Source organism: Podarcis gaigeae (genome assembly GCF_964106915.1).
Source record: "Podarcis gaigeae genome assembly, chromosome: 12".
Lineage (NCBI taxonomy): Eukaryota > Metazoa > Chordata > Lepidosauria > Squamata > Lacertidae > Podarcis > Podarcis gaigeae.
Window position 1 is genome coordinate 32,738,758 of NC_139688.1, and position 27,545 is coordinate 32,766,302.

General features: G+C 42.2%; 1 long non-coding RNA gene across 1 annotated transcript; it reads right to left on the reverse strand.

The window, feature by feature from the left end:
• Positions 1–1,812: 1,812 nt before the first annotated feature.
• On the reverse strand, positions 1,813–5,372 carry LOC310828608. Its single transcript, XR_014557033.1, has 3 exons — positions 5,325–5,372; positions 4,593–4,689; positions 1,813–2,314 (listed from the first exon to the last, which is right to left on the reverse strand). It is a non-coding gene; the product is annotated as an uncharacterized lncRNA (long non-coding RNA).
• Between the last annotated feature and the right edge of the window lie 22,173 nt (positions 5,373–27,545).

Genomic DNA, 27,545 nt, shown 5'->3' on the forward strand with positions numbered 1-27,545 from the left:
AAGTTTAGTTCTTTTTTAAAAAATATTTTTTATTAAAGATTTTCTTGGTTTACAAAAGTACCTGCATTGTTCATAAACCTTCCCCAATGACAACAGGGTCTAAATTCAAGTATATCACAAAATTAAAATAAACTGGCCTGTTTAGAGGCAAAAATATGAAGAAGGTTTTAAGTCCAGCCACATAAAAGCATAGCCTTGATTTATGAACTGGAAAAAAATAATATTCCAGTATGTGATATGCCTTTTTACATAAGAATTTGCAGAGTATTGTCGTTGCATTTTAAAAAGGAGCTCGCCCTTCACACATACACAACATTCCTGCAAGGGTAAGAAGCAAGGGTTTGTTTGTTTGTTTGTTTACAGAAGAGAGAGCCAAATAAAGGTGAGATTCTCATGACTTCTGCAATGGTAATTTTAAGAAAATCCCTAATAATGAGAAACATGGTGAAATGGCCGAAACTGGTTATCATTGCTGCTATCTGACATGACATCATTGTGTGAGTGGCTTTGACTCTCAGTTGAGACATCAATTAGGCTGGGACAAAACTGTCAATTCCAGTTTTTCCTCAATTCCTTGTTGCTTGTATATAGAGTCTGAATGAAAATTCATCATGAATTTAGTGCAAATTTCTTCTGAAATATAATTAGTTTGCAATTTGCCTGGTAGTCACATTTCCGCAAACAATTTCCCTTAACCCAACACATTTTTATGTTACTTTTACTAATATTTGTGCTTTTATGCATTGCAAAATTCAGTGAAGTGCTTTGCTTCACAACTTGTTTCAGCAACTGTGAATTAGGCAGGATCACTTTAAAACCCTAAATAAACCAAATTTCTCTTCCACCTCTCGTGCGACTCAAACATACTCAGAACAGTGCTCTCTCCTTCCTATTTTCCATCACACAAGACTGTCCCAAATCCCAGCTCAGGGCCCCTGCAGTAGCTATATATTTGTAGCCTGCCAGAGACAACCGTGTTGGAAGGTAGTGAAAAGCAAAGAAATTAGATCACAAGGTCCGAAGAGGAAGCCCAGAGTACAGTGTCATCGATGTGCTCCACATAGTCCCTAACACCTCATAACTTCAGTGAGTAAACCATGTGGTACAATACATCTCTGTCCAGGTGTCTCCCTCGTCCAATGTCAATATCCTCATAAACTTCATGGCCAAGAACATTTTTCATTGTCTTGGTTTCATGTTTTCAGTCCAAACCCTTAAGAACTTTTTTTTAAAAAAAATAAAAGCATGGATTTGAATAACTACATTTCTGTAACTGCGTTGGTGCTTTTTTAAAAAAAAACTCACTATAAATAAAGAGTGACATTTACATATATTGGGAATGGCAAAGAAAAGTCCAGCTATACCACAACTCTTTACAGGCAGATTGACTCACGACTGTTACCTACTGATGCCAGAAATACTTCATGATGGAGTATTGTTCCCGTATTGACCAAGTTTTGTTTGTTTGTTTGTTTGTTTGTGTGTTTATTACAAGAGCTTTGTTTTGAGGGGGGAGCCTTCAGCCACTTCATCCTTAATGGTAAGCCCCCTCCACCAAAATTATTAGAATTTACTCCTCCACATGTCACCAACAATCCCCTCGCTTTCATATGGCACAAATAGTCACACACATGTGTACATGGGAAAGGACGCCTCCTTCAGCCCAGCTCTAGAGCAAGTCAAATTTATATAATCAGCTTCATAAGTTGAAAAGCCTGGGAGACATAAGGTGTTGTTGAGCGATTCATGCTTTATTGAAATGCTGGCACATTATATCTTGCTGATTTGAGAGTTTCCCACAACCTACCCCCGCCCCTTTTCAGCTATACCCCTATGCCCTTGGTCAGGGGTAGTCAATGAGGCACTTTCCAGATATTGTAGGACTACAACTCCCATCATTCCACACATGACCAATGATCGGGGATGATGGGGTATCTTTGTTTGTTTGTTTGTTGTTTTGTTTGATTTCATTGTGCATTTGGTCCAATTCCCCTCCCCTCCATAGCATTAAATGTTCATATTTACATGTATCTATAATAAAACTATAGATTTGATTTTTTTTTAAGTATCTATGAGCTTCAAGGTTTTACAGAACGTTCATGACTGTTGAGTCTCTAACATGTTCAGGAAATGTTAAAGTAACTCACACCATTGTCTGGAGATAGAATGTCCTGCTTCACCCTGACCATTGACAAAAACAACAACTCCTGTTCTTGCTTCTTGCTTTGTTTGTGGGACTGCTGCTGTCCAATCACAGCTGTTTTAAAACCCCAGATTCTGATATTATTTCACATGGATGGTTTTAATTTCTGTCCTGGAAAGGGGAAAAAAAAGCAATTTAAGGGAACCAGAAGTTGGGCCGATTCTGTGAGATTAGCATATGTCTATGGTCGACAGCAGTTGAAACAGAGAATGTTAGCATACTCCTCAACTGTTCCGTTTTAAGCAGGGCATCCTGGAATCACAGATGGCAATCCTGGCTTCTGATTGGATCCTAGAATGTTCTGTTTTGCTTCTGTGTTCTGGCACGAGACGCCAGCCCAAAAGATGCTCACTCTGGCATGAGTCATCTGGGTCACACCAGAACAAAAGCTGCTTGGTTTTTGGTCTTGCGAGACCAAGAAAAAAGCGTCTTTGGGTCTTGTGCTCTTACGCAAGTGCAAGAGCTCAGGACCAAAATAGGAGCATCCTGACTTTGGTCCCAGGAATGTTGGGGGGGTGGTTATGTGTTAGGGTATCCGTTGAGCAAGAGAAAGGAGGCAAGAATGAAAGGCAGGCCAAGAGAGCAAATTGGCGTACTAAAGCCACTAGCAGCCCATAATAAGCATCCTAGATGGGGCTCATTAGGGGTGGGAGGATGAATTCATGTTGTGAGGTTAACAAACTCCTTTCCCTGCACCATTCAGGAGGAAGGAAAGGAAAAAGCATCCCTTTCCCCTTTCCATTTATGTAGAACCACCACCACCTACCTTCCATAGTAATAAATTGCTAAGATTTTGGCAGCCCGGCAGTCAATCTCATGCCCAAGGCCTCTGTTGCAGTAGAGGAAGGTACCAGGGGAGGGAGGGACGGAGGAAATCTTCTTTCTCACCTTCTTCTTGTCTCCTCCACCCTGAGAGGTTTGAATACAGGATTCCTGTTTCAGGCTGGCTGGAACATTGAACAGAAGCATTTGTTTAATGGGACACAAACACTGTAACATATTGCAGTGTATTTTCAAGGATAATCATATTATTATCTCACCCTCCATCCAATGAGCTCACCATGGCATTCACGTGGTTATCCCATTTTATTCTTCCCCCCCCCCTCCCTCTCTCTCTCTGGGATGTGGTATTTGCTGAAAGGTAGTAACTGGGCTTGGAACACTGTGTAAGATTCATGGTTGAGTGGGAATTTCAACCAACATTCAGGGCTAACCCAAGATATTTTGCTGCCTGAGGCACAATAGCAAGTCTCTCCAGCTCCTCCGCCTATCCTTGGCAGTAAAAATGCAATGGTAATGAATTAAATAACTGACCGTTTGCTTAACTTTGGTGACACCCAAAATCAGCTGCCTAATGGTAGAGATGGTCTCGCCAACATTCTTACCACTACGCCATATTGGCCTTGTGTTTTTTTTAGGTATACTATGTAACTTTGGGAAATTGCCTTTCCCCCTTTAATTAAACATACACACCCTGAATGAGAAAACCTGCTATTTTGTAAAAAGTTGCCTTTTGTATAATGTTTTCATGCTACTGATCTAGTTTCAATAAAAATATTGGGGCATCTGTTTTTGCATATTAAAGAAAAGGCAGAGAAGGGAATGGAAACAGATATGTCCAAAATAAAGCTAGTCAACTGAAAATAAAAGAAATCCAGTATGGACTTAGATGGTTTCAAATGGAAATAAAGAGGATTAATGGAAGAAAGTGTGTTAGTCAACAACCTCTTCATGACCTTCTGGCCACATAAAGTGGGGAGGAGGTGATGGACCCTTTAGTCAGGCAGGAAGTTAAGAAGTACAGATCATTCTTAAAAATGCACACAAATGCAATATTTGAATGACTGTAGTGGAAGAGAGAGAAATCTCTGAAGACCAGCAGGAGGAAAGAAAATGCATCATATTTTCCTGGCTCACCAATCTTATTAGAGGAAGTAAGGAGAACCCAGACCCATTGCCAGATCACTAGGATTCACTTAGCATGCCAGAATATTTCAAACTGAACTAAAGAGACTGAGAGTGGAAACTACTTCTTGCCTAATAATCTATTAATTATTGGTTGCAAGGAAGCAGAAATAAATAACTGAGTAGATGAAGGACTGTATTTTTAAACAGAGAAAGCATTTCTCAGCCAGTGAGAAACAGGGATGCTGGGAAGTGACCTTTTGTAAGACTGCAGAGACACCTAACAAGACATGGACACCATCTGTCTGCCCTTTCCAGGCATAACAAAATGTGATTGCTAGTGTTTCACCCCCAGAAAATAACTAGTTCTTATGCTTCTTCCCAGTCTCAGGACACCATCCCACTTTCTGTTTATGGAATTCCAAAACAATATGGGGTATTCTTGCACCACTCTCTTGGATAGTCAGGAATTACTTAGAAATACCTCAGCTGGGTGGCCATGTGTCCAACTTTACAGAAGCCAGTTCTCCATCTGAAGGAGTCCTCTGTATGCAGGGCTGTCCAGTTTAAAGATGCAGAACCTTAAGAAGGAAAAGCAAGCTTTGATGTTGCCCATCTAAAGTTAGCTTAGCACATGACGAAAACAGACTAAGCCAACAGATCAACTCTTTACAGTTTTTTTCACTAGTCTGAGAAATGCTGCACTTCTGTTTAAATTATATTAATTACTTATAAAGTCGCAGCTATGCAAATAAATTTGCATATGCATATTTAAATGCAAATTCGTATCCTCAGCTGCCACCTCAACCTCCTACCTGGAACACTAACTGCCCTGATGAAAGATCTCTATTTTGGAAAAGGTCCTGCTTCTCAAGATGTCCTTCCTGTATATTATTTCATTCTTTCATGTTTATTGGCAACAGAACAATATGGAGTTCATTTTGATCACTCTCAGGCAAAAAGATAAACAAATATGAGTTGTTTCTAATGTGTCAGAAGTTGCTGTCTTGCATGGACTTTTTCCATAAATTTGTGTGGCTTCATACTAGCAACACAACCTTGACCGTAGCGCCCAAGAAAAGCTAAATATGATACCTGATTCTAAAATATATACATGCAATATATACATTGGGTTTGTGTGTAACAAAATGCTATAGAGTGCATATATACCTCTTAAGGATACCCAGTAATTGCACTGAAGACAATTAAATCATACCAGTGTAAGTGCCAAACTAGTTAGACTCTGTTTTCAACAACGTCTAGCTGGTATTCTGAAGACATGGAATTTGGAATCTAGTCAACAGAACAGATGTTGGGGAAACGCCCTTGGTGACAATTTGTATGTTATGGCGGCACGCATATGGAATCAGCCAAGTAGTTTTTTCTGAATGACAGCACTTCACACGGCAGGACAAAACATCTGTGCTGGGCTTAGTATGTGAGGCAGCCCAAGCTACATGGCTTCTCTGTAACAGACCTGCAGATCCCTGGTAGCAGTAACTAGTGCTGGCATAAATATGTTCCCTGCCATTGCCAGAACCACAGTCTGGTCACCCAAGGAACACTAGGCACAGAGAAACACTTCTAGCGGGGTCAGTAATGTATGATGCAGCCCCTGTTATGAACCAAAATCTTCCTAGAACACTTTTTCAAAGCACTAGTTGGAGTAGTTATGAGAACAATGTCAAGAATTGAAGAGATCATTAGGCACATGAGCGTTGTGCTTCCTTTGACTTCAGGGTAGGTAAACATCTAGAAAATGAACCATTATATGGAACCAGAAAGGTCATGCCTCTTGCATCATTACCCCCAGGCATATTATCGTATTAATTCCTTTAGAAGAGCTGCTGTCAAGCAGTTGGCTCCACTGCACAAATGGCACGAGCTATGAAAGACACATGAAATCAAGCCTAACATAGCATTTAAGGGAAACAGGCTGTCCACAGAATCGACTTTGAGGCTTGTGGTGATGATTGAGAAGTACATGCAATTTTGAGGACCCCTGACTAGTGAGACAGAAAGGGTTTTCTCCTCTGGACAAATAAATTCCACTCGTGTTATTAACATTATTAATTCACTCTGGCGCATCATGCGTGCCAAATGTGTTGATCAATCTTGTTTCTTCGGCAGTTCAATTGTAAACAGTAATAACTGCCAGGTTTGAAATGCTAAAGGAAAGCAGTTGTTATGAGACTAGAAAATAGAAGCAACCCATATTATCAGACCACCAAAAATGCTACGAAGTTTGGCACAATTCTAAAAGTCTTTGTTCTACCAAACCCAAGTCCAGACCACACACACACACGGCTTCAATTAAAGCATATTTCATTCTCCAGTAAAGCAAGGATGATTTAAATAATCCACAAAAGAATAATCCTGAATCATACTTGGAAGGGCAAATTAGGAAAGCTTTGGGGTAACACCCAACTTAATGACTGATCAAACAAGTGGCAAAGCCTCATTTGTGATCAAACAAGTGGCAAAGCCTCAAGTGGCAAACCCCTCCAGGTTTATCACCTTTGTGTGTACATTGTTTATTATGACTAGAATGCAAGGAATATTCTAATGCAATAATAATAATAATAATAATAATAATAATAATAATAATAATTTTTATTTATACCCCACCCTCCCCAGCCAAGGCGGGGCTCAGAGCGGCTTACAAGCAATAATAAAAACAAGTTGAATGATTACAACTTAAAAACAAAATTAAAATACAGCATTAAAATATTGAAACATTAAAATATTAAAATGTAGTCTCATCGCAGGAGGAGAAGGAAAAGAAAAAAGAAAGAGAGGGAGGGAATCAAATTGGCTCCAAGCCAAAGGCCAGGCGGAACAACTCTGTCTTACAGGCTCTGCGGAAAGAAATCAGATCCAGCAGGGCCCTGGTCTCATGAGACAGAGCGTTCCACCAGGCCAGAGCCAGTGTTGAAAAGGCCCTGGCTCTGGTTGAAGCCAATCTAACTTCCTTAGGGCCCGGGACCACTAGGGTGTTGCTGTTTACGGACCTTGAGGCTCTCCGTGGGGTATACCGGGAGAGGCGGTCCCGTAGGTATGAGGGTCCTAGGCCATGAAGGGCTTTAAAGGTCAAAAGCAGCACCTTAAATCTGACCCTGTACTCCACCGGGAGCCAGTGCAGCTTGAAAAGCACTGGGTGAATATGCTCCCATGGCAGATGGGGAGCCTCGCTGCAGCATTCTGCATCCGCTGGAGTTTCTGGGACAGCTTCAAGGGCAGCCCCGCGTAGAGCAAATTACAGTAGTCAAGCCTGGAGATGACCGTCGCATGGATCACTGTGGCCCAGGTCGGGGCGGGAAAGGTACATTACACTTGGAAAGCTTTGCTGTGCCATCTTAATCTGAAATTTCATGACCATATCTGAAACCAAAGCCTGCAATTCAGCCTTACATATTGTTTCCCTTCATCTCTTTATCCTTTTAACTTGTTTCTATTTATTTACTGATGGCTCCTAATTCATCTCTTGAGCAGGCTGGTCTTGCTATACTGGCAGGTCTGACGCTGAGACTAACATGAGTATAGACTCGGCACTGTGGAAAAAAAGGCCAAAGGCCAGTCAGACCTGCCATTTATCCCGGCTCTGAGCGCGGGGCCAAGCACTGCCATTGGGCAGTGGGTCCCGTGCCCAGGTGAATGCCCTCCAAATTGGTGGCAGGGAGACAATCTGACCTGCCATTTACCGGCTCACAGGGAGGCCCGGGGCAGGGGTGGGGTGAGCTGTCCATGGGGGTGCCGCAGCGATGAGTCAAGTCCCATGCTGCCGTTTTGAGCATCGCAGGGCCCCGAGCCACTGCGTCACTCCTCAGGGATGACACCCGAGGCGGCCCGCACCCCCTTCCTATGCCCCTGATCCAGGGCCCACCTGCAAAACTGCCCACCCAAGAAGGGGCAAATGGACTTCTAGAAAAAGGTTCTCATAGAATGGCAAAGGCACCTGGAACTCACCAGAAAGGTTCCGGGACCCACCTGAGAGTTATCCGAACTAAGTTCCAGTGAGTTCCCCCTGGGGGGGAAAAACCCGGCATGAGTGTAACCTAGTCTATGTACACATTAGTGGCTTAAAATGTAGCAAGGTTGTTTATAGCTGCTGCATTTCAAGTCACAGCAGAACAACAATCATCTGCATTTTACTGTGAATTTCTCCTAATCTGCGTATTTTTGCCTGCAGTTTAACTACAAATTTTTGCAAGCAATTTTCTCCAGTATAATGGATTCTTTATGTCATTTTCAATAATGAATTGAGTTGTTAGGATACTCCATTCCCCTCACGGAGGTACAATTCCTAGGGCACTTTCATTCCTAGGGTTCCCTCTTCCCAGGGAACTTTGGGAAATGGAGTTCTGTGAGGACAGCAGGAGTTTCCTTATCACTCTCAGGGCCCTTAGCAAACTACAGTTCCCAAGATTTTTTTTTTTTGGGGGGGGGGAAGTCATGGTTGTTCAAAATTATATGGTACTGCTTTAAATGCATTGTGCAGATGGGGGCCAAATTCTCTGAGAGACATCTGAGTCTTATCTCGCTCTGCTAGAGATGTTTATACATTTGAACATGGGAAACTTGGACACTGGACAAGGAACACGATAAATTTTGTTAATCAAACTGGGTATCAAGAGGAGGCCTGTCATCGTTGCTGCTTTCCCTTTAAGAAAAGGAAATGCAGAGCATCAGAAAGTCGTCCCCCCACCCCAAGTCATTAAACATTCTCTGGCTTTTGTCAACAGCCGGGTAAACATCCAGAAAAAAAGGGAATCTGAATCAAATAGTTTATTTAACATTCTTCTTCTCCAACTGCTGATTAGGATAAATAGTTTGGTTGGGGTTTTTTTTTAACTATCTGCTCCAACAATCACACATAAGGGGAAAGGGAGGGAAGCTTTCAGCTATCAGCTGAGTTTAGACTGGGCTTCAAAGTTTTTAAACAAGGAAAGATTCTGGGCACTCTTTGATATTTTTGTCTATCCGCAGCATGTCGTGTTAGCACCATGTCATAGCAAAATGGGAACATTTTTTTAAGAAAAAAGAAAGAAAGATCATTAGACAGTGGACTGTCTATAGGCTGCAATTCCAGACACAATGCAACACTTGGAAAGAATCCAGAACAGAGAGCAATTTGAACAGCCTATATATACCGAAGTGGGGGTTTCATCTGGCAAAAGACCTTTATGGGCAAAACACCTGAGGAACTTCCGTATTCTATCAGACCAGTGAGGAATCTAATCCAGTAATCCTCGACAGGGGGTTAATTGCAGCCTCCCCTCCCCAGAAATTCAGGGACAGCCTTGTCCAGAAGTCATGGGTATTGTGCGCGCGTGCACACACACACACACACACACACACAGAGATGTGGTTTTTCCAGATGAACTGTTTAATAAGGACCCAGTTGCGGCTGGTTGCAGAAAGATCAGATAATGTCGGCTATTTAATAAGCATTCATCCTGATTTGTTTGTTGGGAGAATAGACAACGTTCCATCAAGAAAGTGTTAAACCACAGCATTCTGTTCATTTACCCATCACTTAACTTATCTCAAAAAACAAACCTTTAGGAAATGCATTTGTTTCACAAAAGCTCCATTTTAGTTTTAATTATGCAGCCCAAATGTGCTGGGTTGTGACTGAATTCCACCCGAAAATGCTGACAATCTGGAAGCACCCTCACACCCAAGCTGGTGAAAAAAAAGAAAGCGAAAGGTGTTAGTGTTAATTATTTCAGCACCCTCTTGGCATCTGTCAGTTTGCAAAAGGCGGGGAGAACCTTATCGAAAAACACCATAATGATTCATTACTTTAGCACAACCACAATCTATTATGTTACAGAGCGTGCCTATGCATGTTTACTTGAAAGTTAGTCTCAAATAACTCAACGAGTTTTACTCCTAAATTAGTGCACACAGGATTGCAGTCTTAGTACCAGATAAATCCAGCCTAGCTAATCAGGGATCACAGAGTGAATAGGATTATATCACAATGTTATATAGTAGGGGTTGAGAACTGGATCTGGCCAAATGGATCCTATTTGTTGGCTTGGTTGTAACTAGCCTTGGGTTGCCCTGGGCATGATAAAGGAACTAACAAATTCAGTAAATAGCAACAACAGCAACAGACAGATCATTATCTCCTCCACACCCTGTGGACCAGGTTTGGCAGGTCCGTGGGGCACCCACCTATCAATCTTCACACCTCACAGGTTTTTGCCCACACAATTTGAAGCCAAAAGGTGCAGACAAATTCACAGTCTGCACAGCATCAAAAATCAGCTGATCCTTAGGACCTGTGAAGAATCTTGCACCTGGCTTTGCAAGCTCCAGTAACTGGAGCTGAACAATCGAAGTTGCAGAGGCCATCAATCAGCTGATTGACAGTGTCTGCAAGTGCCCTGTCCGCTGAGACAGGTCTTTGCCTGCCTTGGAGGACAGGTGTGCGTGGCTTGGCTGAAATGGCCTTGTAGACCCAATGGGGAGGCCTGGTGGGCCTGATTCAGCCATTGAACTGGAGGTTCCCCACCACAGCTATCTAGTACAGTGGTGCCCCACAAGACGAATGCCTCGCAAGATGGAAAACCCTTTAGACGAAAGGGTTTTCCGTTTTGGAGGCGCTTCGCAAAACGAATTTCCCTATGGGCTTGCTTCGGAAGATGAAAATGTCTTGCGAGTTCCTGCGGGGTTTTTCCCCTCCCCCCCCACTTTTCCTAAGCCCTAAGCTGCTTATCAGCTGATCCGCTGATAAGCCGCTTATCAGCTGATCCGCTAAAAGCCGCTAAACCGCTAATAGCGCTAATCCGCTAAGCTGTCAGTGGGCTTGCTTCGCAAGACGAAATAACCGCTATACGAAGGGCCTCACGGAATGGATTAATTTCGTCTTGTGAGGCACCACTGTATATAGACACAGTGGCTTGGCAATGTGGTGCAGAACTGAGGTCAACTAAATGCTGTGTAAAGGAACAAGTCAACATTTTCAGGAGTGGACAAAAAAGGGCCCAAAGGAGTCATGTGTGTGGTTTTTGTTTTTTGTTTTTTTGCACTGCTGAAAATGCCAGAGGGAAGCTTGTTTTTGCTGAGCCATGCTCTTTACTCCAGCAGAAATCCATTTATTAAAGAGTTCTTAGGTTACTGCACTAAAATAATATATAGAGTACTTTCTCTATATTTATATAGAGTATTTTCTCTACATAGTGCCTTTAATTTTGAGGATTTAAGCAACACATTTGTACCCTGCCTTGATAACCCATCCTTCTTGTTAATTGACAGTCTGAATCGATAGGCTTTCTTTTCTCGATGGTACTGAAAATAGATGAAGCGTTTGCATTCTGGCCTCTGTATGCTCTTGAATCCCTGTGTGGTCTTGGACAAATTACTCAGTATCACTTGGCATGGATTTCCTTTCTATAAAAATGGAAGGATATTGACCTCGTTTAGTAAAGGGGTACAAGATGTTAAGCAGGTCTCAGTCCACAAGGACTTTCTCCCCATTGGTGTGTTCTGCACTACATTACATGTGGCATTAATGTTGTTTGGAAGTTGGAGATCGTTTCTTCATCCATGTGGAAACCACATTTGTCTACGCAACAAAGTTATTTTTAAGTGCAAATATGCCTATACAGTTTATGTGTGTGTGGAAGACAGAACATATGGAAAATAGGTGAACAACACATTCTGAAGTTACGTTACTACAAATCTGAGGGCCTTTATGTTTAATATTTTCTTGCCGACAGAACTGAAAATGTTGATGTGTGGAAAAGTCCCTGACTTGGGTTTTATTTAATGCTGGTGGTGCGCTCTGGAGTTAACTTTTCCCAAAGGTATGCAAAGATGGCTCCCTGTGTCCCCCACGTTGCATGGCTCTCTAGTGCACACAGTGTTTCCACACAGTATTGGAGACTCAATCCCACGAAGATTTTGTGATGACATGGAAACCTAGGGGCAAACAGCAATGCTATCAAGGCCGCAGGAAAGCTATTCCTCTGCAGCAAGAGCAGAGAAAACAAGGCGAAGACCTTTTTAATGAGTTTGTTCAATCATAATAGTGAGAGGCAAAAGAACGCAGCAAGTCTTAACAATGGCATTGCTCCAAACTTGGCTCCTCCTCCCTCCATCCTAGCAACAGCATCTTCCCTTACGGTGGCCTGCACTCTTAACAAACACTGAGTTCTGGGAGAAGGGGGATCAGAAATACTGATCTGGCTGCCCTGCCCTGCTGCAGCCCCCCCCCCAACATTTCCCAACCCTTCTATCTATCACAACTGTTCATCTGTCTCTGAGTTGTGACTTTCCTCAAACCCCTCAAAGCCCTGCTGTAATTCAATGCTTCATCCCTCTTCTCTTGCAGCATCAGGAGAAGGGTGTGTGTGCGTGATCTCCACCATTCCTCTTCCTCCATCTCACCATCTCGAGTCCAATCCCTGACAAATGTGCAGACAGGTTTCCTCTAGTCAGACTTCAACATGCAGCATGTGGGAGTTAGGGCTGAGGTGCTGCATAATGTCAGGGGCAGCAATGTAGACCTGATGCCCATCCTGCATGTGGAAGGGCTACAGCCACGGAGGGGGAAAAGGTGAGGGGGGAATGTCATATCACCGTATCCACTGACCCCAATTGGAGAGTTTTAATTCTGCCACATTGGGAGTGGGGCCAATTTCTGAGCAAGTGTTGGAGTCTGACTAAGTGCTGTTCCTTCCCAAATATACCCCATCCCACACCTCCCTTTAGAGTGGTTGTGTACCAGCATAATTACACCAGAGAAACTGTGTGGTAAAAATGTTATAGTGGGAAAATGGTACTTAAGTAGTAAAGCACATGGAGTGCATGCAAAAGATCCTGGATTCAGCCCCTGGGATCTTCAGGAAGAGCTGGGGAAAACTCTTATCTGAGACCCTGGAGAGCTGCAGCCAGTCAGCATAGACAGTAATGAACTAGATTAGGGATAGGGATGTTAAAAGGCAGAAATTTCCATTCTGACCTGTGTTCATCACAATCAGTGCTGTTTCCAGTCTGCTGCAATTAGGTTTCTGCCAACTGCTATGTTGCATGTAACATAAGTTATATAAGTTATATAATTATTACTTACCTTAATTTAAATGCAAAGGAAATGCCAAAACAATGTAAAAAAGTAATTAATTGCATATTGTTGACAAGCTTAAAAAAACAACAACAATGTAAATGAATATCAATTGTACGTGCTTCGCTGATTTCCATTCCTCACCACAGACGAACCAGCAAACTGCTGAAATTTCTGCTTCTTTTCCCGTTTTTGTTGGTGGTGCTCTCTAGAGTTCGGCTCCCATCACCCCAGACAATTGCCATGAGCTGGCTTAACAATGGGCACCATGCGTGCTCAATGTTTATTTTAATGAACTGAATAAAGTGAAAGATTATGAGTCAAGGAGGCATGGAGAGTGCTGCTCTTTTCTCCATGTTGTTAATAATTGTTTTATAGATTCTAAATACCTTATTGATTTGTTTATCATATAATAGGACTTCTGCTATAATTGTGATGCTTAGCTTATTTTTTAGTTGCTGTTTTGTTAATAGTGTTTTATCGATTGTAATTGCTTTATTGATGATTTGTTAATTATTTTATATGATTCGTGCTGTATTTATGATGCTAATGTTCTCAATTGATTGTAAGCTGCTATGAGATCCGACTGAATGAAAATCGGCACAGAAATACAATAAATCAAATCAATTATAGTAGCATGTAGAGGGCACCAGTCTAGATACGCTTTCAGCTAATCTGGCTTGGTATGAGGCAGCTCTCCATGTTCCTTTTGTGCTCCTCTGGTGCAAGGGAATTTTGGAGTGATCCTCTCCTCATCTAGCCGGCCTAATTCAAAGGAGTGGGTTGCCCCGAAAGAGATGCTATAATGAACCTAAATTCATATCGTAAGGCAGCTCCAGGTTGAGGCAATTGCCAAGCATTATAAAGAGGCTGGGATTCTTGTGCTAGGTTGAGTGAAATGCCATATGGGCTGCATTACTACTTAGGCAAAATGAGGGAAGTTTCACAGTGGAAATCTCGGGGTTATTTTAATTCAGTTTTTATCATTTAATTTCCTTTGTTTCTTCAATAGTTAAAGGCCCAAAGAGAAAAAATGATGATGTAGGTGTCAGTCTCCCATCATTCGAAGGTCTTTGACAGCAATCAGAGCTTGACACGGGGAGGCACAGCCTATACAGACCTTGATTGAAGATCTGACACCAAGAAACACCTAAAAACATGTGTATGGGAAGCAGTTCCCTAGGGATACATGCAAAAAAGGAAAAAAAATGTGCCTGCAACATTCCTTCCTTTCGGTCCTACTTTTTTGCTCTGCATTTTGTTCGTATGTTCTGTTTTGGATTTCTCTTTTGTTCCCATAAACCCTCTTGCCAGCTCAAAGCTAAGAAGAAAGGCACTCATGTAACAAAGGCGGGGGGAAAGAGCTTTGCTTCGTTTTGGCCCATGAGAGTGTTTTCATTAATGGGGGACATACCTTTCACCACCAACAAGAAGTAGTAGTAGTAAGAAATCTCCAAACCCAAAATAACAAAAAATAGGAAATCTCCAAAAAAGCAAAAACAAACCCAAACTCCAAGAAATAGGAAACCCTAGGAGGTAAAACACAAAAATATTCATTGGGAATATTTTGAAATCTGTTAACAACAAATGACAAACCTCCTTGTAAGGAGATTTATATGGGAGGAGGCAGCAGGAACTGCTAAATGGGAGAGCCTTTTAGTTTGTGCACAGCCCTTTTGAATCTAAGAAATTGTCATTAGTAAGGTGTGGTGTTTCATTTTTATGATGTTGTGTGCATTGCACACGACGAGAAAACAGTGATGATGACTGTAAACAACTGAATATTCGGAGCCCACACTACTAGATGTCTGCCAGCCTTCCACAACCTATTGGCCACCAGATGTTTAGGACTACAAATCACAACAACCCCTGCCATCATGCTAGCGATTGCTCACATGGTTCAGTGCTATAAACTACAATTGGTAGGGGCGGGGAGCATTTGCCCATTACAGATTGCGTATCTGATGCCAGTCCTAAAACCTTTTCCATTTGCACAGCCTTGTCAATGTTAAATCTCAGCATTTCATTATACTGAGAAGAGGATGGAAATTCATGGGAGAAATGAATGGATGAGAGCAACCTTGGATCTTCATCACCCTCAAATGAAAGTAAGCAGTTGATCTAATTTTACCACTACTCGAGGCTTCGCTGTTGATTTCAGCTTTGGCTGGAAGTAAAACTTCATCCTTCGTGATGTATTGATCCCAGCAACACCCGTTGATTTTAATATGGCAATGCATTTCCCATGATCCGTTGATGGGTTCTTAGAAACCTTTGGGACAGATACTGGCTGGGACACCAGCAATTCAAGAAACAAATTTACTTTCCTCAAATTAAATCCCACACATTGTTTAGAGTCTCTTGTTATGAGCATAGTATTATTATTATTATTTGGCTTGTATGCCCATTTCCTCTGAAATCTTCAAGAAAATTCATTTCTGGCTTCATATACTAACATTATTTTGTGTTTCCTTTAACTTTTATTTGCAAGTAAAAAAGAATGGCCTTTGGTTGGCTTAGGAGGAGCTGGAAATATATATTTTTTCCAGTGCTAGAAAACAGCTAATGTTCTTGCCAGCGAGTTAAAGCCAGAGTATCCCTTTGTCACGACCACATTTATAACACGGATCAAAAACTATAAAAGGTAGCATTGCATCCTGCTATTACGGAGAATTTAAATTTTCAGTGGCATTTTTAAACAATGTTTTCCCAGTGTCTCTTGTTAAATGCTGATTGTTGACTTTTCATCCTTGTATGCCAAACACTTTCACTGAAACTCTAACAAGACTTTCATCTTAACAACGATTATTTCTTAATAGACTTGGATGCAGGCAGAGTTTGGAAATGGGTTTCCTTTTGAACGCTCTGTAACGACCCGTCTTTAGTGAGCGGGATTCCGCAGAACTATTATGCACAAAGACATTTAAAGCATTTCCAGAGCGACATGCCACTTTCCCTAAAATTCAATTCATGCGCCATTTATTATATATTGCAGCAATGTTTCAGCCATATCCCGCTTTTAAATATCTCTGTTCTGATTGCTTCTCTCTCTGTGTGTGTGTTTGTGTGTCATACAGTAAAAGTCATAATGAATGAGATCATGCCTCTTTCTTTTTTTAAGTGGAGTGGATTTTGGAGAACTTTCCCCTCATCTTGGGCAATAAATCTGCCTTTGAAAAACCACAAAGCCCAAACATCTGACCATTTGACAAGAAGACCGTACGGTGACATCACTCATCACTTATTTCTTATTAGTGGATAGATTATACGATTCAGATTTGGCAACCAAGCACTGCCCATTTTCCCCATTTCTATTCTTGCTATTTTTAGTCATTTTTCTACCCGTTTAGCTGGCTCTGACCTTCTATCTGTCTCGAAAGGATCCTCTCCTTGCTTGCACTCTTGGGTTGAGCACAGAGTGAGTAAATCGCTTTCAAAATTGCCCACTGCAGCCATCAAGCTTTTGCATTCCTCGTAAGTGTTTCTAAAGATTCCTCTGCAATTACATACCCAGATGTAGCTTTGGAACATGTCCACTTCTGGTGGTATTTTGAATCACAGCCGTATTGGCAGCAACTTGAGTCAAAGTAAAGACCTTGCAGGGTGATGCCATCCATTTTAAGAAGTTCAGCAATATTTTTATATCTTCATTCAGGTTTTATTTCAAATGCTAACTGGCTTTGCGACCTTCATTAAGAGAAGCTGGCATCCGTGCAGACATGCATTCATTTTTCCATTCTTCAATCCCTTCTGAAGTGAATTGGGCCAGTTGTGTAGTTTCCACTAGCTTATACTATTTGTATACTAGGCATGCCTTTCCATTTTAAGATTTTCTAACCTCGAGGACTTTGAGCTTGCCTTGTATTTTCTTCACATCATTCCCTTGCTGCCCATAACGTTTTCTCCCCCCGCTTTTTGTTCAAGAAGGTACTTTTGTTGGTGGGTTTCATAACATTTTTGATAGCATACTCTGAAGGCAGTTTTCCTGGGTTCTTTGACAGATGGAGCACAAAAGCTGTAAATGACTCCATTTAGCCTCATTCCTAATTAAATCCAATCAATTAAATCAGGGTTTCATGAACTTGGGTCTCCAGCTGTTTTTGGACTACAGTTCCCATCATCCCTGACCAACAACAGCTTGAGACCCAAGTTTGGGAAACCTTGTTTTAGATGTTTCTATCCTGCTCTAATCTGGGTTGGAAAGGTTGGTGAGGTGGTTTGGGGGTAGCAATGGGAAAGCAATGCCCAATCAATATCAACGAAACATATGATATCTCCACTAAGAAAACCCAAACAGACTGGAATCCCGAAAGCTCTTTGGCTGCACTCCTAGACCTTGCAGTGCTGACCCAATAAGATGGTCAGTTTTGCTTCTTTGAACAACTAGTCCCTCGTGACATATCACAAACTATTTAAAAAACTATCCTCGGATTGAAAAGCAGTTTGCCTCAGCCCTCTTCTCAACTAGTGCTTAGAGATAGGCTACCTCTCAATTTGGGCTACCTCTGTCAGGTGTGCGTGGAGAAGCCAGGCCCTGTGACCAATAGGACTTTGCAGGACTGGGGCCTTCCTAAGTTTGTTCTGAAGAGGCAAGGTGTGGCCTCACAGGTAAGACTGATTTGTAACTCACAGCACCTGGTGGCAAGAGCTGGGAAGGGATATAAGATCAGCATTTCCCTTCGGCTCTTTGCCACAGCAACACACTTCCTGTCTTGCGGCGTTTGGCTTCTTGCTTCCTGATCATTGAACCTTGGCTTGGTGACTCCTTGCTTCCTGGCTTCTGGACCCCTGTTCCTGCTCCCACCCCACCATCTTGCCCCTGGTCCTGACGTCCCCAGCCGGGACTTCAATCGCCTGTGAACTGGACCGTGACAACCTCTACCGTTAGACAGAGTGAGGCTGTCCCCTCCATTAGCAAATGAATGAAGCAGTGGCAAGGGGTAGGAGGACTCCGCTGTGTGTGCCACAAAGCCTGCTTTGCTCCCCTTAGGCTTCCTTGCTACTCTCCAGTTCAGGGAAGGTCACCTTTCCATTATCAGTGTCAAAGCAAGATTCCAATATGATCAGGTTTTGGGGCAGTGGGACAGGTGGTGCTATCGTGTTCTTAAGCAGCAGATTGTTTTCAGATACCTATAGGATTGTACAGTAGTTAGGCAATTTCAGACTCTGGACATAATGGCCCGCTCTCCTTTTTAAATTGCAAATACCTATTTCGAAAGGTGGTAAGCTAGCCCTAATGCACCTGCAAGCCTCCTCCTCATTCTGCACACTTGAGCAGACTCTCCAAGTGTCCCTATTTTCCAGGAACAGTCCTGGATTTAGAGAAGCTGTCCTGGTTTCTGATTTGATCCCAGAATGTCCCGCTTTTCCTTAGGATATTTCTATTTTCATTAGAGAAATATTGGAGGGTATGGATTAGGACATCCCTAGTTTCATTGGGGGCGACGCGGGTAGTGCTGTGGTCTAAACCACTGAGCCTAGGGCTTGCCGATTGAAAGGTCGGTGGTTCGAATCCCTGCGACAGGGTGAGCTCCCGTTGCTCGGTCCCAGCTCCTGCCAACCTAGCAATTCGAAAGCACATCAAAATGCAAGGAGATAAATAGGAACAACTCCAGCGGGAAGATAAACAGTGTTTCTGTGCACTGCTTTGGTTCGCCAGAAGCGGCTTAGTCATGCTGGCCACATGACCCGGAAAAACTGTCTTTGGACAAACGCCAACTTCCTCGGCCAGTAAAGCGAGATGAGCGCCGCAACCCCAGAGTCGTTCATGACTGGGCTTAACTGTCAGGGTTCCTTTACCTTAGTTTCACAGGAGAAATTTTGGAGGGGACACTGGAGCCCTGAACTTCTGCTCACAAAGCCATGCCTTGACATCACTGTTTGCCAGACCTGCTTTCATAACTAGTAGCCCATAAAGGACAAAGTGAATTGACCACTAATGTGCCTCATATCCTGCCGTATCCCAACTTCATTTCTTTTTTATTTTTACTATGCTCCGCAACTAGAAATCTTTACCCATGTGGATGAAATATTGGCTATTTCAAACAGATGAGTTAAAGGGCATGTAAAAAAAGCTACTCACCAGAATTTGAATTATAGGTTCTGAGCCGTATTTCTTTTATCTGAGCCCATACAGCTTTTGGAAGTTCCTCCCTGATTGGTAGTAGTCTATAAGATTTAGACTTTTATGCCATATTATTTTAGCAAATCCCGCTGAACTCATTCTGTTTTATATTCCTTCTTAGAGGAAACTATTATATGTAAACGGAATCTCTTAAGTTTATCATATCCAATATAAACACCCTCTTTATAAGACACACCTCATACCAGTATGCAATGTGGAGGCGATTCTAGCCCAAATGATTTTAACTACTTCGTTGAAAATGCTAAACCAGACGGCAAAAACTATCGCACAAAAGAAAGAGCAAATGAGTAGGGAAAATAAACGTGTGGCGATATTGCATGAAACTGAAGAGACAAGTTTTAAAGGCTCTCTCTCTCTCTCTCTCTCTCTCTCTCTCTCTCTCTCTCTCTCTCTGAATGCTTTTGGCTTTTAAATGAAATATTCAGGGACATTTTCTCTTTCCCAGAGATCATAGAAGTAAAGGAGGTGGGTTGGGGCTGTGCTAAACACTGCAAATTGTTGCAGAATCCAAACCTGTTTTCATTTATTAAACATTATTACATAATGGAAGTGGGATGCTGTAATTCAACCCAAATGGAGAACTTCAGAAAAATGGGTGGAAATGATTCAGGACATTAAAGAGAAGCTGTTTAAATTACAAATCTTTCTTATAATCAGGAGTGAAGTGGTTAATTTAAAGGATTTACTGAAAAATAGGCTGGCAAAACTGTTTCCAGGGATGTGGAGATATTTCTCTCCCCCCACCCCCCGCCGTCCCTTTTAGTCAATAGGGGTTTAGAGAGTAGGCTTGGAAGGGAAGGAGGGCTCCAGTTCCAGGTTCCCCACATTCCCACGAGTTCCATTAAGGAAGGGGGAAGGGTTTCCTGTGGAGTCAGACATCTGCAGCATTCTGCAAACAGCAGGAACCAAAAAGACCTGGTAAAAGGAGAGCGAACCCAGGCTGACAACTTCTGTCTGGGCTGGAACGAGGCAAGGAGAGTGGCTGGCTTTTGATACACTAATAAATTAATAAATTAATAAGCCACACGAGGTTTTCTTTCTTTCATCCATTTTCTGGCAAGCCACCTCTCCACACCCCACACCCCCCGCCCCCCGCCCACCAGCAACAAACAAAACCCCTCTTACAAATATAATGGAGTGTTAATTGTGGCAAAACAATAGCAGAGAAGTAACAGGCGTGAACACACCCAGACATCTCTTTCCTGGAAAGCACTGATGTTCAAAAAATAATAATGATAAAAACCGAACTGGGATTGTCATCAGCATCATCCAGGCTACCAAAAAACAAACAAACAAAAAAACCACCTCTGCAACACCATTTTTGGAAGATCTGCGGGTTTATTTATTTATTTAGTGAGGCTCCCTTACATTTGCCTCTTCAGAGCACTTTTGATCGGGGTTTTTTATTTTTTTCTGTGTCGCTCAGTATGCCTGTTTTATTAAGGTTTTATTTTATGCTTATAAATTTGAGGCTAACACAGCTGCTATTTCCTCTACTAGCTTTGATGAGCATTGCCGGTGGAAAAGGAGCAGAGAGTGACACTGGGTAAAAATAGCCAGGGGATTGTAACTTCCACCATCTGGAGAAAACAATGTGAGGAGAGAGAGAGAGAGAGACCATGAACAAATAGGTAGAGCAGCATACCAAAAGAAAGCCCACATTATTTTTTTAGTCAGAAGAGTCAAACGCAATAATGGAGAAGGAAAGAAGACCTCAGTTCCAAACTCAGCCTTCAGTTGTCCTAATGCTGAGCCGATGAAGGATATATTAATGAAAAAAGGGCCTCATTATATATATTCTCCCCCACCCTCAAAAAAACAAAAACAAAAAACACAATCCAAAAAGAAATCTCCTTTCAATTCTATCTCCAAAACGTCCCATCACAAACATTTCAATAAAATTTTATCATTGCTGCATATAATTCCGGGGATGCTTCTTAGAAGAATTAAGGAAATTCTACTCTACTTCAAAAAAAGCAAGCAAGCAAAATGAAATGCAGTAAGTAGAATAATATATATTAGGATTAATAGTGCAGAGTACTTTTTGTAGGTATGTGGAAGGAGGAATGTCACTATTGGTAATATTATTAAAGGAAAATTCATGAGTGTTTTTACTCATATTGGGGGTGGACAAGTCTTCAGGGAAAGAGAAAGCTTTTCCTCAAGGCTGAAACGATTTCACAAGGTACTTTTAGCAGACATAAAAAGAAAGAAATGTGCTATGCAGTTCTCATGATGGAAACACTACATTTCACAGCATCCCTGTGTCTTCCTTGTTCAGAGGATGGGAGGGGCGGGGAGAGTTGCCTGATATTTTTTAATAGTGTACATTCCTGAGCACTCCCATTTGTTGTCTGAATTCCTGTTTGTGACCTTCAGATTCCATATTTATGATGTCACCACCTGTTTTTCTCCCCTTTCCCTTGGCATTGCATTCGAAAATGAAAACAATACAAAAAAGGCTTCCCTCCGCACCCTGCTTTGCCCTTTTAACAAGTATGGCTTTGACAACCATGAAAGAGATCCAACAAGTGACCACAGATAGCTAAAGTGGAATAAATTCCTGTCTTTAGTTTACATGCACTGTTAAGGCAAATTTATGTTATGTCAATATTTGCGCTTATGTACATGCTATCTGAGGAATTCGGGGAGCGCTGTGGGTTAAACCACAGAGCCTAGGGCTTGCCAGTTGGCGGTTCGAATCCCGGCGACAGGGTGAGCTCCCGTTGCTCAGTCCCAGCTCCTGCCAACCTAGCAGTTTGAAAGCACGTCAAAGTGCAAGTAGATAAATAGGTACCGCTCTGGTAGGAAGGTAAACGGCGTTTCCGTGCACTGCTCTGGTTCACCAGAAGCGGCTTAGTCATGCTGGCCACATGACCCGGAAGCTGTACATCGGCTCCCTCAGCCAATAAAGTGAGATGAGCGCCGCAACCCCAGAGTCGTCCGCAACTGGACCTAATGGTCAGGGGTCCCTTTACCTTTACATGCTATCTGAAGGACTGTATTCTCCCATACGAGCCTGCCTGGGACCTGAGATCTTCTGGAGGCCCTTCTCTCAGTCATGTTTGGTGAGGACGCAGAAGCGGGCCTTCGTAGTGGCTGCTCCCATACTTTGGACGTTGCTTCCTAGAGAAGCTAGACTGGTTCCTTCCTTGTTGTCCTTCTGCCAACAGATGAAGACCAGGGCTTTTTTTCAGCCGGAACTCACCAGAACTGAGTTCTGGCAGCTCAGCGGTGAGTTCCGGCACCTCTTTGGTGCATTGTAGCACCTCTTTTGTATTGTGTTCCTTCCTTGGGTTTTTGTGGCTGGTGGCATAGCAGTTTCCCTAAAAATGCTCATCCTTTTCCAGTGGGCACTCCCCTAAAAAACAAGTTCCGGCACCTCTATTTTCCTGGTGAAGACTATTTTAATCCAGCAGGCTTTTGGGAACTGACTGTTTTTAAGGAAATGTCTTTTAATAGTGCTGTGCCGTTTTGATTATCTCCATTTTAATAGATTTCTTGTTGCATTGTTTTCATTCTGATGCAGTTTAATTAGTTCTTAGCTATTATCATATATATATATATTTCAGCCATGTTTATATGTTTTAGCCATGTTATTTTTAATTCTTTTGAGGCATCCGGAGTCCCAATTCTAGGAAGAAGGCAGAACCCAGCATAAGAGCACTCTTCACTGCTGTGGTTTTCAGCAACTGGTATTTAGAGGCATTACCTTGTAGGAGGAAGATAATAATAATAATAATAATAATAATAATAATAATACAGACACAGCTTTTGGAGAGCATGAGCATAAGGCCTGCATGCAGCCCACGTGAGTTGATGTACCAAAATCCCACAATCCACCAGGTAGCACACAAAAGCCTAAATGCAACTGTGTGGCTCTTTAAATTACACCTGCATTCCAGGAACTATATATTCCCAAATGATCTCTGACTAAATCCAGAGCATAGTGTGAAGCCTGACATAAATAATAAATAGTAAACTCGAGCCTTCGAGGTGTTGGGAGTTCTTTAGTTTCAGTGGGCATTATAAGTGGTGCTCCTATAGATCAGCCTCAAAGTTCCTTTTTTCTTAAAGATTTATAAGCCAAATGTGCTCGCTTTCCTGAAGAACATCTAGAGCCCCAAAGCCACCGGAACTAGGCTGGCGTGCCTGAAAACCTGTCGGAGGTCTGTACAAAGAAACTGAATAGGGGAATGTTTCCTTTCTCTGTCTCGTTTTTTAAAAAAATGTTTTTTCTCCTAAGGGATTTATGGACATAACACAGATTCCCAGTGCTGAAATCTAACGGCTGAAGTAATATCACTGTGATATAATAGTACATGTGTTTTAAAAAGCCCTCAACTCTTTGTTTTATTAATTTTACATTTTTAAGTGTTCAAAGGGACAATACAATCATTTCTAGCTTTAAAAACAACAACAGAAATGGTTTTGCAAAGTCTGTAACTGAAGTAATGAAACTGATGCTCCCCAACAGCCTATTAATAATTATTATTATTATTACTATTATTAATAATAATATTTAAATTTCATGGCCTGAAGGGCATTGTTAGGCATATTCCATACAGAGAACAAATATTGCCCTCATTGTTGATTCTTGTATTATTTTTAAAACCTGTTTTGGTTAGGTTAAGCTAACTTTACTAACGTATGGGATTGTGGGTCTGCAGAAGTGGAGCTGCTGGAAATTGGAGAAGACAATAGGTTGGGCCTCATGGAGAGAGCTCATAATTAAAGTTCTGCATTCAAAACAATCTGACCTGGAAGTTCTTGACCTAGGCTGGATTGGGTCCATTTTTAATCAACGTTCATATTTCCCACTGCTGTTTAAGTCTTTGAAAGCGGAACTGCCTGAGCTCAAATCCCAACACCTGCGGAACTCTGCCCCACCAGTCTCAGTCTGACCTTAGCCAGCCTCCGCCTGCCTGCCTTCTGACAAACAAGCACAGTGGGTGCCACTGCTATCAGCTTCCTCCTCCTTAATCTCAGTGTCGCCCTTTGTGGAACTCAGCTGGGAGGAGGATGGGGACAAAACTAGAATTAGTTGGCTCTGTCTGTCATTGGCTCTGGCTCTACCAAGGTTGCCCTCCCTTCTTGCTCTGCCACTCTCAATGGGCACCAGCCGCCACCACCTGCCACTGGGTCCGTGGCCACCTTAACACACCCTCTGAAGCAAAATCACAGGGGAGACATTCTAAAAGCAGCAGCAGTTTCATTGTCTGTGGCTGGCTCTTCAACAGAATGGCCTCCGTTGTGATTACATGGGGGAAAGGATGTCCACCATGGTGTTACAACATTACGAGATTATGGAGGGAAATGTTCAGCTGAACAACAGCTGGGGTTGGAAAGAAGCAGTTAAAAGCCCACAGAGGAAGAGTGGAACTGAAGAATAATGTTGAAACATATAAGACATTTTAGCATCTGTGCTATACTTCCTAGGCCATAAAAAACGTCTTCTATATAACGTAGGAAGTTCTTTGATGCAATCTGGTTACAAAGAGTTGCTTAAAAAAAATAATCCATAGTAACATCATCCTATCAGTCAAAGCAAACAAAGGAATTGATTCCAGGGTGTACAAGCTGATACAATTTGTCCTGTTCTTTATTTTTGGAAGTTTTGAGGCACGAAGGGCTGTTTTCATTCCACCACATTGCAAGGTTTCCTTTCATCTCCCTACACCTTCTTTTCTGCCCACTTTTCCACTAAGGAAGGGAGGAGAGCTCAGTGGAAGATTCCATGTAGAAGGCCCCAGGCTCAGTCCCTGGAAAGTGCAGTTAAAAGGAGCAGGTAGAAGATATTCTTGAATGGAGGGAACTCTGTCAGAGACCTGAAGAACTTCTGTCAGCCAAAGTGGGTTGGGCTAGTGTTGAAGATGTGCAGATTAAGATAAAGCAGATTCCACCTAGTTCTCAGTTTCTCAGGCACTGTGCTGGTCAGTCTGGTGGGTTTTTATTCTTCTGTTTCTAACCTCTGGCCAGGATCCAAAGAACTGGGAAGCTAGTTCTGTGACTCCAAGGAGGCTTTAGGCTTGTTTTGCTCAAAGTCAGCAGCCATCCACATTGCATGGCAAACTTGACATAGCAAACTGTTTATAATATGGCACGGGAGTCAGCTGTTGACAGATAAAAAGCAAAGGCTCCACTGAGCTAGCACAATCCTTTATGTGAGTAGAAGGAGTTCTTTGGGTCCCAGGATCTATCTTTACTGAAATTGTTTTGGCCTTGCTTTGTCCTCCATCCCTTACTCATTTTGGGTTTATGAAATAGTTTCCTTTTCTCTTTCCTCAGAAATAATCTGCAGCAAATAAAGACCCACCATCACAACAAACTCTGTGTCCGTTTGTGTGTACAGTAAGGATTAGCCCACAGTTTTTGCTGTAAACATGACAGATAATTAACATGGCAAGAGGATCTGTGCAAAAGCCCTATTTCAATGGCCTCTAACTTTTTCAGACAGTTTTGACTCACACACACTCTGTATAAACCAGCATTGCATTCCCATGTGAACTGTAAACTGGCTGGAATGCAATTTGTGACACATTAAAGTGACATAATTTATCATGTAACCTTGAGGAAGCACACTATCCTGTTTTCTTTATCTGGGCCACAGATGTCTTGGCCTACCATCTCACTAGAAAAACCACCAGTTAGGACCATTGGCCTTCTTTGATTAATGCATCATGAACAGCCAGTTCATTAGCTTCTTTTATAACTTTTTTTAAAAAATAGAATTGCATTGATTTGTACCACGGAGTCAATGTTTCAGTGAGACTTCCTATTCACAATGAACATCACGGGAATAATAGATGTTGGACACAAAATTCACTATTGAGGAAGCAATAAATTAAAGAGATGGGGTGGAAAGCTGCTGGCTCTCACAGAATGGTGCTTCTTTGTTACTTTAACAATCTGTTGCCTTCTGAAGCTAACCTTTTGCTTCTTAAAGAGCCCATCCAAACAGAATAATTCAATCCCAAGGATGGAGGAGGCTTTATAGACATCCCCCATCGTTCAGCCTGGACACTGAGGTCCACCTCTGAGGGTCTTCTGCCGGTTCCCTCACTGTGGGAGGTGAAGTTACAAGGAACCAGGAAGAGGGCCTTCTTGGCAGTAGTGCCCTCGCTGTGGAACACCCTCCCATCAGATGTCAAGGAGATAAAGAACTACACAGCTTTTAGAAGACATCTGAAGGAAGCCCTGTATCGGGAAGTTTTTAATATTTGACATTTTATTATTTTTTTATATTTTGCTGGAAGCTGCCCAAATTGACTGGGAAAACCCAGCCAGATGGGTGAGGTATAAATAATAAAATTACTATTACTATTATTATTATTATTATTATTATTCATCCAATTTCTTGCTAGATACAGGGATTCCAGAGGTGGAGTGCCTGCTGTCCAGTGACTGCTTAAAGACTTCAGTTGTTGATCTGCCCATACCACTAAGACATTCCTACTAATATTAAAATGAAACACATACCATCCAATAATTTAAGGCTATCAAATAGCTCAAAAAAAGCCATCCCTCATGCACACTTCAATGGGAATGATTTAATGTAGCACCATTCATGTGGGGACTTTTGGCCTATATTTGGTAGCTGAAATGGAATGGTAGCTAACTCACTATTTGAAGCATAGCTCATTTTGGGGTAAATAAGGGAGGGGGAAAGGGGGGTGGAGCTGGTCATTTTGCTATAATGTAAATCTACCCCACTAAAAAATGCTGCGACTTTTGTCCACTCCCAAGTCAACAATATTCTCCCCACTACCACCTTTGAAGGGGATGATCCTGCAAACGGGTGTGTATGTGATTCCACCCAGCCCTAGTTTCGATTTCTTATATCTTGTGTGTATCAACCACTTTGACAGAGCCATCCTATATGGTCTACTCAAATGAAAGTCCCATGGAACTCAATGGGACTTGCTCCCAGGTAAGTGGGTGTAGACGTGATACACCTGATCAACACTCAACAGATCTCTTCCTGTATGAGAAATTGCGCGATGTGTGCTTTGATTTTGACGTTCCACAAATCTATGAGCATGAACTCTACTTTAAAATGAATTAATTCTGTCTTATTACAGATGTTAGTTGAAAAGTTCTCCAGACGCGTCAGTAACAGCAAGGCTCGGCATGTATTATTTTTACGTCCCTTAGTACCGGTTGGAACGCATGGGCAGTTGGCCCAGCAGATGATGATGCTTATTTTTAAACCAATCTCG